Consider the following 12,547-nt stretch of genomic DNA (forward strand, 5'->3'; position numbering starts at 1 on the left):
GGCTGAAAGCAAGGTCGACTCGGAGCGGTCTATGCATCGGGCGCGCTTGGGGCGACTACCAGTGCCAACCCCTTATCCCGCGACGCGTCCGACAAAGAGAACGTTCCAAGGCGGCAGAGGAGGTTACCAGCCGAAGGATGCAGTAGCAATAACAGGTATAGTTCCGCGGCGGCCGAGAAGACTCACCGCATAGGAATCGGGATGCGAGGCGAGGGATGCGGCGGGAAGGCCCCGACGGCTAAACGGAAGAGGCTGCAGGGCCGCCTCGGAATGGTCCAAGCATCGGATGCGATTGGGACGACTACCAGTGCCAACCCCTTATCCCGCGATGCGTCCGATACACAGATAGTTCCAAGGCGGCCGAGGAGCCTCACCGCATATCAATCGGGGTGCGAGGCGAGGGATGGGGCGGGAAGGCCCCAACGGCTAGACGGAAGAGGCTTCAGGGCCACCTCGGAATGGTCCAAGCATCGGACGCGCTTGGGGCGACTGCCAGTGCCAACCCCTTATCCCGCGATGCGTCCGATACACAGATGGTTCCAAGGCGGCCGAGGAGCCTCACCGCATAGCAATCGGGGGTGCGAGGCGAGGGATGGGGCGGGAAGGCCCCAACGGCTAGACGGAAGAGGCTTCAGGGCCGCCTAGGAATGGTCCAAGCATCGGACACGCTTGGGGCGACTACCAGTGACAGCCCCCTATCCCGCGATGCGTCCGATACGAAGATGGTTCCAAGGCGGCCGAGGAGCCTCACCGCATAGCAATCGGGGTGCGAGGTGGGGGATGCGGCGAGATGGCCCCAACGGCTAGACGGAAGAGGCCACAGGGCCGCGTCGGAATAGTCCAAGCATCGGACGCGCTTGGGGCGACTACCAGTGACAACCCCTTATCCCGCGATGCGTCCGATACGAAGATAGTTCCAAGGCGGCCGAGGAGCCTCACCGCATAGCAATCGGGGTGCGAGGTGGGGGATGCGGCGAGATGGCCCCAACGGCTAGACGGAAGAGGCTGCAGGGCCGCCTCGGAATAGTCCAAGCATCGGACGCGCTTGGGGCCACTACCAGTGACAACCCCTTATCCCGCAATGCGTCCGATACGAAGATAGTTCCAAGGCGGCCGAAGAGCCTCACCGCATAGCAATCGGGGTGCGAGGTGGGGGATGCGGCGAGATGGCCCCAACGGCTAGACGGAAGAGGCCACAGGGCCGCCTCGGAATAGTCCAAGCATCGGACGCGCTTGGGGCGACTACCAGTGACAACCCCTTATCCCGCGATGCGTCCGATACGAAGATAGTTCCCAGGCGGCCGAGGAGCCTCACCGCATAGCAATCGGGGTGCGAGGCGAGGGATGCGGCGAGATGGCCCCAAAGGCTAGACGGAAGAGGCTGCAGGGCTGCCTCGGAATAGTCCAAGCATCGGACGCGCTTGGGGCGACTACCACTGCCAACCCCTTATCCCGCGATGCGTCCGATACACAGATAGTTCCGAGGCGGCCGAGGAGGTGGGGGATGCAGCGAGATGGCCCCAACGGCTAGACGGAAGAGGCTGCAGGGCCGCCTCGGAATAGTCCAAGCATCGGACGCGCTTGGGGCGACTACCAGTGACAACCCCTTATCCCGCGATGCGTCCGATACACAGATAGTTCCGAGGCGGCCAAGGAGCCTCACCGCATAGCAATCGTGGTGCGAGGTGGGGGATGCGGCGAGATGGCCCCAACGGCTAGACGGAAGAGGCTGCAGGGCCGCCTCGGAATGGTCCAAGCATCGGATGCGCTTGGGGCGACTACCACTGCCAACCCCTTATCCCGCGATGCGTCCGATACACAGATAGTTCCAAGGCGGCCGAGGAGCCTCACAGCATAGCAATCAGGGTGCGAGGCGAGGGATGCGGCGAGAAAGCCCCAACGGCTAGAGGGAAGAGGCTTCAGGTCCGCCTCGGAATGGTCCAAGCATCGGACGCGCTTGGGGCGACTACCAGTGACAACCCCTTATCCCGCGACGCGTCCGATACACAGATAGTTCCAAGGCGGCCGAGGAGCCTCACCGCATAGCAATCGGGGTGCGAGGCGAGGGATGCGGCGAGAAGGACCCAACGGCTACACGGAAGAGGCTTCGGGGCCGCCTCGGAATGGTCCAAGCATCGGACGCGCTTGGGGCGACTACCAGTGACAACCCCTTATCCCGCGACGCGTCCGATACACAGATAGTTCCAAGGCGGCCGAGGAGCCTCACCGCATAGCAATCGGGGTGCGAGGCGAGGGATGCGGCGAGAAGGACCCAACGGCTACACGGAAGAGGCTTCGGGGCCGCCTCGGAATGGTCCAAGCATCGGACGCGCTTGGGGCGACTACCAGTGACAACCCCTTATCCCGCGACGCGTCCGATACACAGATAGTTCCAAGGCGGCCGAGGAGCCTCACCGCATAGCAATCGGGGTGCGAGGCGAGGGATGCGGCGAGAAGGACCCAACGGCTAGACGGAAGAGGCTTCGGGTCCGCCTCGGAATGGTCCAAGCATCGGACGCGCTTGGGGCGACTACCAGTGACAACCCCTTATCCCGCGACGCGTCCGATACACAGATAGTTCCAAGGCGGCCGAGGAGCCTCACCGCATAGCAATCGGGGTGCGAGGCGAGGGATGCGGCGAGAAGGACCCAACGGCTAGACGGAAGAGGCTTCGGGTCCGCCTCGGAATGGTCCAAGCATCGGACGCGCTTGGGGCGACTACCAGTGACAACCCCTTATCCCGCGACGCGTCCGATACACAGATAGTTCCAAGGCGGCCGAGGAGCCTCACCGCATAGCAATCGGGGTGCGAGGCGAGGGATGCGGCGAGAAGGACCCAATGGCTAGACGGAAGAGGCTTCGGGTCCGCCTCGGAATGGTCCAAGCATCGGACGCGCTTGGGGCGACTACCAGTGACAACCCCTTATCCCGCGACGCGTCCGATACACAGATAGTTCCGAGGCGGCCGAGGAGCCTCACCGCATAGCAATCGGGGTGCGAGGCGAAGGATGCGGCGAGAAGGACCCAACGGCTAGACGGAAGAGGCTTCGGGTCCGCCTCGGAATGGTCTAAGCATCGGACGCGCTTGGGGCGACTACCAGTGACAACCCCTTATCCCGCGACGCGTCCGATACACAGATAGTTCCAAGGCGGCCGAGGAGCCTCACCGCATAGCAATCGGGGTGCGAGGCGAGGGATGCGGCGAGAAGGACCCAACGGCTAGACGGAAGAGGCTTCAGGGCCGCCTCGGAATGGTCCAAGCATCGAACGCGCTTGGGGCGACTACCAGTGACAACCCCTTATCCCGCGACGCGTCCGATACACAGATAGTTCCGAGGCGGCCGAGGAGCCTCACCGCATAGCAATCGGGGTGCGAGGCGAGGGATGCGGCGAGAAGGACCCAACGGCTAGACGGAAGAGGCTTCAGGGCCGCCTCGGAATGGTCCAAGCATCGGACGCGCTTGGGGCGACTACCAGTGACAACCCCTTATCCCGCGACGCGTCCGATACACAGATAGTTCCGAGGCGGCCGAGGAGCCTCACCGCATAGCAATCGGGGTGCGAGGCGAGGGATGCGGCGAGAAGGACCCAACGGCTAGATGGAAGAGGCTTCAGGGCCGCCTCGGAATGGTCCAAGCATCGGACGCGCTTGGGGCGACTACCAATGACAACCCCTTATCCCGCGACGCGTCCGATACACAGATAGTTCCGAGGCGGCCGAGGAGCCTCACCGCATAGCAATCGGGGTGCGAGGCGAGGGATGCGGCGAGAAGGACCCAACGGCTAGACGGAAGAGGCTTCAGGGCCGCCTCGGAATGGTCCAAGCATCGGACGCGCTTGGGGCGACTACCAGTGACAACCCCTTATCCCGCGACGCGTCCGATACACAGATAGTTCCGAGGCGGCCGAGGAGCCTCACCGCATAGCAATCGGGGTGCGAGGCGAGGGATGCGGCGAGAAGGACCCAACGGCTAGACGGAAGAGGCTTCAGGGCCGCCTCGGAATGGTCCAAGCATCGGACGCGCTTGGGGCGACTACCGTTGCCAACCCCTTATCCCGCGATGCGTCTGATACACAGATAGTTCCGAGGCGGCCGAGGAGCCTCACCGCATAGCAATCGGGTTGCGAGGCAGATTATTGGGAAGGGAACCCCCTGGGATGCGGCTCAAGCAGTGCCCAAAGGGACTGGAATGCGGAATCACATCGAGAGACCCAAATGCTATACGAGGGCTCAAATCGAATTATCGATTTGGCCACGACATGGACGCATCGGAACGACTACCTTTGCCGAACCACTCGCAATTGCATCCATACCGAAACCAATAGACATTTCCGTTAGAGCCCTCGCATAGCATTCGGGAATCTCGCATGCCCCTCTAAATCGACCAATGCTGGCGCTCAATGAAAATCCGAGCGCTACCACCGTTCGAGCGCCAGCATTGGTCGAGTTAGAGGGGCACGGGGGAGAATGCTCCAGTCAACACCTCCCCTATATAAGTTATTTGTCCGATTCTCGCACAACCGTAGTCTGCCTCGTCGAATCAAACAACGGTCCCAGATTCCGACTTCCGTTCCGTAGAGACCCAAAAGCTAGATGGAGGCTCGCAAGAAAGAGAGTCGGCGCATAGCAATCGGGTTTCTCGAACGTTTAGGGACCGAGCTCACTTGCGGATAGGGCAAAATCCGCCAAGCAACCCAAAAGCTAGACGGGGGCTCGAATCGAATCGCCTAGGCGGCCACAACAACGACGTGTTGGATCGACTACCAGTGCCAAACCATTCAGCAAGACTAGTCTGTGTCGAGGCCGGATAGAGATTCTCAGAGAGCGCCCGCATAGCATTTAGGAGACCTGCCGCGTCCCTCACACTCGACAAATGGTGGTGCACGTTTATAAATCCGAGCGATCCCAACCCTTTCAAGCACCAACATCGGTCGAGATAGAGGGGCACGGAGGGGGCTGCGTGAGACAACACAGTCCCCTATATAAGTTATTTGTCCGATTCTCACACATCCGAAGAATGGTCATCAAATCGGACAACAGCCCAAACTTCCGACTTCCGTCCCAGAAAGCCCAAGAGCTATCTAAAACGTTCATGGCCGGAACTCGATCGCGGCTATACCAGTCCGCCAAGCAACCCAAAAGCTAGACTGGAGCTCTAGTCGAATCACCTCTGTGGCCATTGCAAGGACGTGTTGGAGCGACTACCATTGCCGAACCATTCCGCAGGTCGAGTCCATACCAAGGCCGCATAGAGATTCACGATGAGCTCCTGCATAGCAATCAGGAGACTTGCCGTGTCCATCACAATCGATAAATCCTGGTGCAAGATTTTTGCATCCGAGCGCTCCAACCAGTCGAGCACCAGCATCAATCGACATAAACGGGCACGGGGGGAGGATGCTCGAGAACACTACCTCCCCTATATAAGTTATTTGTCCGATTCTCAAGCAGCCGAAGTCTGGTCATCGAATCGGGTCAAAGACCACAACTTCCGACTTTACCCACAATGCAAGTCATCGAATCGAACATCGGCCCCCGAGTCGGACTCCATGCGTATGTCAGGTCATCGGACCCAAATTCCGCCTTCCTGCGCATGGCGGGCCATCAATATCAACTCGGTCATCGGACCCAAACTCCGCCTTTTTGCGTATGGCACGCCTTCAAATCGGTCATCGGACCCAAATTCCGCCTTCCTGTGCATGGCGGGCCATCAACATCAACTCGGTCATCGGACCCAAATTCCGCCTTTCTGCGCATGGCACGCCATCAACTCGGTCATCGGACCCAAATTCCGCCTTCCTGCGCATGGCAGGTCATCGGACACAAATTCAGACCTCGCCAATATGCCTACGTATCGAATCGGTCATCGGACCCAACTTCCGACTTCATCCATACTGTAGGGTCTTTGAGGTTGGCGCGGTGCGCTCAACCCAGGGAGTCGACCCATCGAAGCATACACCTCCCCTATATAAGCTATTTGTCCGATTCCCACACCTGTGTAGTTTGCACCTCTGACCAGGACATCGACCCCAACTTCCGAACTCGACTGCAACGACGGCACCAGCGCCTTGGTGCGCACCTTGCGACGCACAGTCCCAACATTCGCCTTCCTGCACATGGCAGGTCATCGGACCCAAATTCCGACCTCGCGAGTATGCCTACATATCGAATCGGTCATCGGACCCAACTTCCGACTTCATCCATACCGTAGGGTCTTTGAGGTTGGCGCGGTGCGCTCAACCCGGGGAGTCGACCCAACGAAGCATACACCTCCCCTATATAAGCTATTTGTCCGATTCCCACACCTGTGTAGTTTGCACCTCCGATCAAGACATCGACCCCAACTTCCGAACTCGCCTCCAACGACCGAACCAGCGCCTTGGTGCGCACCTTGCAACGCACAGTGCCAACATTCGCCTTCCTGCACGTGGCAGGTCATCGGACCCAAATTCCGACCTCGCGAGTATGCCTACATATCGAATCGGTCATCGGACCCAACTTCCGACTTCATCCATACCGTAGGGTCTTTGAGGTTGGCGCGGTGCGCTCAACCCGGGGAGTCGACCCAACGAAGCATACACCTCCCCTATATAAGCTATTTGTCCGATTCCCACACCTGTGTAGCTTGCACCTCCGATCAGGACATCGACCCCAACTTCCGAACTCGACTAAAAAGACCGCACCAGCGCCTTGGTGTGCACCTTGCAACGCACAGTGTCAACATTCGCCTTCCTGCACATGGCAGGTCATCGGACCCAAATTCCGACCTCATGAGCATACCTACTAATCGAATTGGTCATCGGACCCAACTTCCGACTTCATCCATACCGTAGGGTCTTTGAGGTTGGCGCGGTGCGCTCAACCTGGGGAGTCGACCCATCGAAGCATACACCTCCCCTATATAAGCTATTTGTCCGATTCCGACACCTGTGTAGTTTGCACCTCCGCTCAGGACATCGACCCCAACTTCCGAACTCGCCTGCAACGACCGAACCAGCGCCTTGGTGCGCACCAAAAGTGCGCACTTTTGGAGGGCACTTTTGTGCGCTCCAAAGGTGCGCACTTTTGGAGGGCACTTTTCTGCGCTCCAAAGGTGCGCACTTTTGGAGGGCACTTTTTGGAGGGCACTTTTCTGCGCTCCAAAGGTGCGCACTTTTGGAGGGCACTTTTTGGAGGGCACTTTTCTGCGCTCCAAAGGTGCGCACTTTTGGAGGGCACTTTTTGGAGGGCACTTTTCTGCGCTCCAAAGGTGCGCACTTTTGGAGGGCACTTTTTGGAGGGCACTTTTCTGCGCTCCAAAGGTGCGCACTTTTGGAGGGCACTTTTTGGAGGGCACTTTTCTGCGCTCCAAAGGTGCGCACTTTTGGAGGGCACTTTTCTGCGCTCCAAAGGTGCGCACTTTTGGAGGGCACTTTTTGGAGGGCACTTTTCTGCGCTCCAAAGGTGCGCACTTTTGGAGGGCACTTTTTGGAGGGCACTTTTCTGCGCTCCAAAGGTGCGCACTTTTGGAGGGCACTTTTTGGAGGGCACTTTTCTGCGCTCCAAAGGTGCGCACTTTTGGAGGGCACTTTTGTGCACTCCAAAGGTGCGCACTTTTGGAGGGCACTTTTCCTGTGCTCCAAAGGTGCACACCTAGGTGAGCACCTTCGACCACACCTTGTAGCACACCAAACTCTGACTTTCGACTTCATCCGCAATGCAGGGTCTTTGAGGTTGGCGCAATGCGCACAACCAGGGGAGTCGACCCATCAAACCCAACACCTCCCCTATATAAGCTATTTGTCTGATTCTCATACATGCGTAGCCTGCAGGAGCAATTAGGACATCGACCCCAACTTTCGGCTTCTAAACGAAAACAAGGTCTTTGAGGTTGGTGTAATGCGAACAACTAGGGGAGTCAACCCATCAAACCCAACACCTCCCCTATATAAGCTATTTGTCTGATTCTCATACATGTGTAGTCTACAGGAGCAATTAGGACATCGACCCCAACTTTTGACTTCTTAACGAAAACAAGGTCTTTGAGGTTGACGTAATGCGCACAACCAGGGGAGTCGACCCATCAAACCCAACACCTCCCCTATATAAGCTATTTGTCCGATTCTCATACATGTGTAGCCTGCAGGAGCCATTAGGACATTGACCCCAACTTTTGACTTCTTAACGAAAACAAGGTCTTTGAGGTTGGCGTAATGCGCACAACCAAGGGAGTTGACCCATCAAACCCAACACCTCCCCTATATAAGCTATTTGTCTGATTCTCATACATGTGTAGCCTGCAACAACGATTAGGACATCCACCCCAACTTCTGAATTCGTCTGCGTTGACCGCACCAAAGGTGCACGCCTTGGTGCTCACCAAAATCCGACTTCCGACTTCTTCTGCTATGCGGGGTCTTTGAGGTTGGCGCAGTGCGCACAACCAGGGGAGTCAACCCACCGAATGCAACACCTCCCCTATATAAGCTATTTGTCTGATTCTCATACATGCGTAGACTGCAGCAATGATTAGGACATCCACCCCAACTTTTGACTTCTTAAACAAGACAGGGTCTTTGAAGTTGGTGCAGTGCACACAACCAGGGGAGTCGACCCATCAAACGCAACACCTCCCCTATATAAAGCTATTTGTCCGATTCTCATACGTGTAGTCTGCAGCAGCGATTAGGACATCGACCCCAACTTCCGAATTCGTTTGCATTGACCGCACCAAAGGTGCACGCCTTGGTGTGCACCCTGGAGTGCACTTTGGTGCTCACCTCGGTGCACACTTTGGTGTGCACCTCGGTGTGCACCAAAGGTGCGCACCTTGGAGCGCACCAAAGGTGTACACTTTGGAGCGCACCACATAGGGTCTTTGAGAGGTTGGCGCAGTGCGCACACCAAGGTGGGTGTTGAGGTGCGTGCCGAGGTGGGTGGGTGCTAGGGTGCGCTCCATGGTGGGTGCCAGGGTGGGTGCGTGCTAGGGTGGATTCCAAAGAGGGTCATAGGGTGGGTGCCAAGGTGGGTTGGTGATATAGTGGGTTCAAAGGTGGGTACTAGGGTGGGTTCCAAGGTGGGTCACAAGTTGGGTGCCAGGATGCGTGGGTGTTAGGTTGGGTGCCAAGGTGGGCTCCTGCGTGGGTGGGTGCTAGGGTGGGTTTCAAGGTGGACGCGAGGGCGGGTGCCAAGGTGGGTAACAAGTTGGGTGTTAGGATGGGTGAGTGCTAGAGTGGGTGCCAAGGTGGGTGGGTGCTAAGGTGGATGCCAAGGTGGTTCACAGGGTGGGTGGGTTCTAGGGTGAGTTCCAAGGTGGGTCACAGGTTCAGTGCTAGGGTGGGTGTCAAGGCGGGTGTCGAGGTGCCTGGGTGCTAGGGTGTGGATGCCAATGTGGGTCATAGGGTGGGTACTAGGGTGGGCTGCAATGTGGGTGCCAAGGTGGGTAACATGCTCGGTGGGTTCTAAATTGGGTGCCAGGGTGGGTGTGCACCCACCTTGCCCGAGGTGGGTGCCAAGGTGCCAGTGTGGGTGGGTGCTAAGGTGGATGCCAAGGTGGGTGAGAAGGTGGGTGATAGGTTGAGTGGTAGGATGGGTGGGTGCCAAGATGGGTCACAGGGTGGGTGCAAGGGTGGGTAGGTGCTAGGGTTGGTGTCAGGGTGGGTGGGTGCTAGGTTGGGTTCCAAGGTGGGTGCGAGGGTGAGTGTCAAGGTGGGTCACAGGTTAGGTGCTAGGATGGGTGAGTGCTAGGGTGCAAAGGTGCCAGGGTGGGTGCTAGGATGGGTCGATGCTAGGGTGAGTGGCAAGGTGGGTCCACAAGTGTCAAGGTGGGTGCCGAGGTGGGTGCCAAGTCGGCGACTGCTATGGTGGATGCCAAGGTGGGTCACGGGGTGGGTGCCAAGTTGCTAGGTTGGGTTCCAAGGTGGGTGCCAACGTGGGTGCTAGGGTGCGTGGGTTAAAGGGTGTGTCACAACGTGGGTGCCAGGATGGGTGCGCACCCACACTGGCCAAGACGGGTGCGGGTGCAAGGTTGGGTTCCAAGCCCGGTCACAGGCTGGGTGCTAGGATGGGTGGGTGCCAAGGTGGGCACCAGGGTGGGTGCACCCACCCTGGCCAAGGTGGGTCACGGGGTGGGTCCTAGGGTGGGTAACGGGGTGGGTACTAAGGTGCGTGCCAAGGTGGGTCATAGGGTGGGTGCCAAGGTGGGCACCAGGGTGGGTGTGCACCAACCCTAGCCAGGGTAGGTCACGGGGTGGTTGTCGGGGTGGGCGTCAAGGAGCCAAGGTGGGTGGCAAGTAGCCAAGTTGCGTGCCAAGGTGGGTGTCGGGGTGGGTGCCAAGGATCCAAGGTGGGTGCCAAGGAACCAAGGTGGGTGTCTGGGTGGGTGCCGAGGTGGGAGCCAGGGTGGGTCCCAAGGTGAGTGCAAAGGTGGGTGCCAGGGTCAAGGTGAGTGCCAATGTGGGTTCCAAGGTGCCAGGGTCAGGGTGAGTGCCAATGTGGGTTCAAAGGTGCTAAGTTGGGTGCGAGGTTGGGTGCGAGGGTGGGTGGGTGCCAAGGTGTGCTAGGTGGAAGCCCGGGTGGGTCGGCATCCCATGGGTGTCGAGTTGGGTGCCTGATGGGTGCTTCTTGTCAAGTTTTAGTCGTCGGGACTCATTTCGAGCCTTAGAGGTCGTTTCTTGTCCGGTTGCCCTGTCTTCGACCTGGGAACCCAATTTTGGTCCTCGGGTCCCATTTTTTTTTGTCTCGCATCCCACTTTTGGCCTGTGGCCTTTTCGGGGTCGATTCTCGTTTTGGGCATCAGAGCATGTTTCTTCTCCTAAAACCCAATATTTGTTTATTAAGTCTCGGAACACATTTTTGTTCTCGTGGACCCATCATGGGTCTTGGAACGCATTTGTGGTCCTTGGGTCCCATTTTGCATCCCGAAACTTGTGTTTTGGTGCTTGATCCCTATTTTGGGTGCCCACCTTGCACCAAGTGCGCACCCGGGGCAAACCGAGCGCCTTGGTGCACCGGGGCAAGATCGAGCGTGCACCCGAGGCGCCCCGAACATGCACCAAGGTGCACTCGGCCCACATGTGAGCGCAGGTCGTTGCGCCCGAGGTGGTGTGTGGGCACCGCGTTGCAGACGGGACACTGCACGCACACGACGCCCCCTCCAGGTGCACGCACGTAGGCCGGGCCGGGTGCACACCCGACGCCCTAGCAAGGTGCGCGCACCCGGGCAGGGCTCACACTTGGCGAACGGGGCGCACTTCGCGAGGGAGGGTGTGCACCTCGACGGGGGTGGGTGGCCGGGGTGGATTCGCACGTGGGTCGCGGTTTGCTAAGTACACACTGCGACAAGCTCATAACGGGTGCGATCATACCAGCGTTAGTGCACCGGATCCCATCAGAACTCCGCAGTTAAGCGCGCTTGGGCCGGAGTAGTACTGGGATGGGTGACCTCCCGGGAAGTCCCGGTGTTGCACCCTTTTTTAGTTTTTCGCCGGGCGTCGCAATGCTATTTGAATAAACCTTTTGCCCGTTTGCGTTCTCGTCGGGGCCGGGCCGGGCCGGGGTGCGCTGCCCGCACTACCGCGCGCGCGGGGGCGACACCGAGCGCGCACCCGAGGCGCCCCGAGCACACAGGCCACGGTGCAACCCGGGCGTTGTGCGCGCACCCCGGTGCGCCCGAGGTGCTGCGCGCGCACCCAGGTGAAATCGGTGTGCACCTCGGCCAGTGCGCGCTCGGTCGAGTCGCGCACGTTGGCCAAGGTGCACGGTGATGTTTCTTACTCTAAGGTTCCGCACCAGACGCCCGGGACAGGTGAGCGAAGCTGGGCGGGGCCGGGTGCGCGGCCGGGGCAGGTGCACGCAGCTGGAGAGAGCTTTGGAGCACACTTCGGAGCGCACCAATGATGCGCTCCATTCAAAAGTTTCCTGAAAAGGCAAAAAAAGTTGAGATTATAGAATTTCCCACTTGAGAGATTGTAAAAAAAAAAAATTTAAAATGAAGGAAACGCGGGTGCCAAGGTGTGCGCAGCCCAGCCAAGGTGTGCGCACCAAGGCGCCCACCCTGGCGAAGGTGCACGCAAGGTGCGCACCCGAGGCAAACCGGACAATTAACCCAACTTTCGACTTCGCGCGCACCTTGGAGCGCACTTCGGAGCGCTCCTTGGTGCGCACCAATCTTGGGCACCTCGGAGTGCACCATGGCGCCCACCAAGGTGCGCACCCGGGGCAAACCGAGCTCCGACTTCGTGCGCACCTTGGAGCGCACGAAAGGTGCGCACCATGGCGCCCACCAAGGTGCGCAGCCCAGCCAAGGCGTGCGCATCAAGGTGCGCACCCTGGCGAAGGTGCGCACCCGGGGCAAACCGAGCTCCGACTTCGTGCGCACCTTGGAGCGCACAAAAGGTGCGCAACCCAGCCAAGGTGTGCGCACCCCGGTCAAACCGAGCTCCGAATCGTGCGCACCAGAGGTGCACGCCATCGTGCGCACCTTGGAGCACACTTCGGAGCCCTCCTTGGTGCGCGCCGATGTTGCGCACCTCGGAGCGCACCCGGGGAAAACAATGCAATTAACCC

General features: G+C 59.1%; 1 non-coding gene across 1 annotated transcript; it reads left to right on the forward strand.

Moving 5' to 3' along the window:
• The first annotated feature begins 11,332 nt into the window (after positions 1-11,332).
• On the forward strand, positions 11,333-11,451 carry LOC131865878 (5S ribosomal RNA). The gene has a single exon (XR_009364515.1). It is a non-coding gene; the product is annotated as a 5S ribosomal RNA (ribosomal RNA).
• The last annotated feature ends 1,096 nt before the right edge of the window (positions 11,452-12,547 follow it).

The sequence above is a fragment of the Cryptomeria japonica genome, unplaced genomic scaffold (assembly GCF_030272615.1).
Source record: "Cryptomeria japonica unplaced genomic scaffold, Sugi_1.0 HiC_scaffold_126, whole genome shotgun sequence".
In the NCBI taxonomy this organism is placed as follows: Eukaryota; Viridiplantae; Streptophyta; class Pinopsida; order Cupressales; family Cupressaceae; genus Cryptomeria; species Cryptomeria japonica.